Source organism: Apteryx rowi, unplaced genomic scaffold, assembly GCF_003343035.1.
Source record: "Apteryx rowi isolate R43461 unplaced genomic scaffold, aptRow1 scaffold_13, whole genome shotgun sequence".
Taxonomy (NCBI): domain Eukaryota; kingdom Metazoa; phylum Chordata; class Aves; order Apterygiformes; family Apterygidae; genus Apteryx; species Apteryx rowi.
In genome coordinates, this window is record NW_020447530.1 from 3,771,924 (window position 1) to 3,774,176 (window position 2,253).

A 2,253-nucleotide genomic window follows, 5' to 3' on the forward strand; every position below is an offset into this window, starting at 1 on the left:
GGGGCAGGCCTCGCCCTGCCCGCGCGGAAGAGAAGAGGAGGAGGAGGAGGAGGAGGAGGAGGGGGAGGAAGGGGGGGTCCCCCTTTGTGCCCCCCGCACCCCCAGCGCCTTCCTCCCGCCGCCCCCGGAGCCGGGAGCGTGGCCAGCGCAGGGCCGGGGCGCCCGGGAGCAGGGGACGCAGGCGTGGGCGAGAGGCCCTGACCGCTCTCGCTCCCGCTCCATCCCGCTCTCTCTCCGGAGCCGAGCAGGCAGAAACTTGACTCCTTATCCGCGGGGGACTGGGGGAAGGGGGAAATCTGGAAGCGCGGCGTGCGGAAAAAAAAATGTCGTGCAGTTCAGCTGGCAAGCCGTCAGCGAGCGGGGACAGCCGCGYCGCCGGCCCGCGGAGGTCCGAGCCTGCAGCTCCGGCTTGCCACTGTTTATCCTTTCTCAGACCTCTTTTCCGGCACCTCCGAGCAGGGAGGCTGCGGTCCGCAGGGGCAAATGCCCTGGGGGGTGGCAGTCCCCAGTGAGGAGCTTTGATTTGGGGCGTTCGCGTGGGGGCACGGGCATCCGGAGGGTGGCAGCTGGGTGTGCGTGGAGGAGCAGGGCTCTTCAAATCCAGGCACTAACGGCTCCTGGAAATCTGGGCTTGCATCCTGCCTGGGAGCAGCCAAAAGCTCTGCTCTTACTGGAGTGCGTCCCGCTTTCTTGGCCTGAGGCCAGTTTTCTTATTGCATCTGTCCAAAAACGTATACATGCCCGAGGAATGCCAGATAACAAGGAGAATAGTGTCAAATCCCAGCGGCTGGCGGGAGGAATAAATCAGCGACACATTCGTGGCATTTCCCGACAGCAATCCTTGCCGGGAAACGCTGGGCCGGGCAGCCGGGCGCCCCTCACTCCATGCCGGAGGGCTGTCGCCACGATGCCCTGTTCTCTCCCAGGCGGGCAGCCATGTCCCGGGAAGCCTGCAGGGCTGTTGCCGGCGTGCCGGCAGTGCCGTAGCCCCCTGTAGCCCATGTGTCCTGGAGGATGGTTCCCACCCGGGCTTAGAGCCGCATGCCGGAGGCGAGCTGCTTTCGAAGGCCGCCGGCAGCAGCGGGCATAGCAGCAGCCTAACTTTCATTTGAAAACTCGGGAAAAACGGCAAGCGGGACATCGCCAAGGCGCATTCCCCCAGCAGATCCACTTTTCCGAGAGTCTCCGTTCCCCCCCAGCAATGAGCCTTTTGCAGGAAAAATGTCATCGCTTGCAGCCAGCGCTCATAAGTGCCACTCACGAGCCRTTTGCCGGGCCGGGTTCACCCCGCGCCCTCCCGCGCCCTCCCAAAACGGGCCCCGCCACGGGCCCCTCTCCCCGGTGGAAGGGGCCATTGCCAGCTTTCTCCCATGGCCTCCAAGATGCTATCGCCTGCTTTTTAGCATTCTCCCAGCAAAACCAGCTCCGCCGAGCTTCCCGCGTGGCACCCCTCCGGACCGCAGGGAAAAGCAGCAGTCGAACAGCTGGAGTCGCGCCCCAGGGACATCCCACCACCCCGGGCTCTCCCGAGGGAGCAGAGCGGGATGCGGGTTCCTCGGCGTCGGAACCGGCGAGCCGGGGCCTGTGGGGGCCCTGGGATGGGCTGCGGTGCCCCCGCCGCCACGACTGAGCCCTCTAATCGTTTCCATGCCCTTGTCTGAGGGGTTTGGGCTCTTCTCGTCGCGGAGGAACGCCGGCCCGAATGCCGGTGGCTCGTCCTGCCGGCACCCGGTGCCAGCCGGCTGAGCAGGTCACCGTAATAAGGCCCCGAAAGCGCTCATCCTCCTGCTTGTAGGAAGCCAGAGCYGCTTGGGGTAGATTTATTTGACAGGAAGAGCAGCAAATTACTGCCTTAAACAGCCTCCTGGGCCGGGTAGGGAAGTTTTCCGTGGTGGAGGGGGTTGGGTATGACTCAGAAGCACAGCCGTGCTCCCTGGAGCAGCGTACGCGCGGTTTTTGGCCTCTTCTCCTAAGGGAAAGAGATAGCCCGGCAGCCCGTGCATCTGTCCACGTCGGAGGGGAGAGGAGTTCTTTAATAACTGGAACCTGCTGGATAATTTCAGCTGGATCTGACAGCAGCGCCTCTGAGCGTGGTCTGCAAAAACACGCCGCCCGGCAGAGGAAAGAGGAGACCCCGTTCGCTCCTGCCCCCTCGCCTGGAGTAGCTGGGTGCAAGCTGGAGGTTGAACTCAACCCTTACGAGCCATCAGAGAATCCACACGAAGGTTCACGCAGGGCCTGTGCTTACAAGAC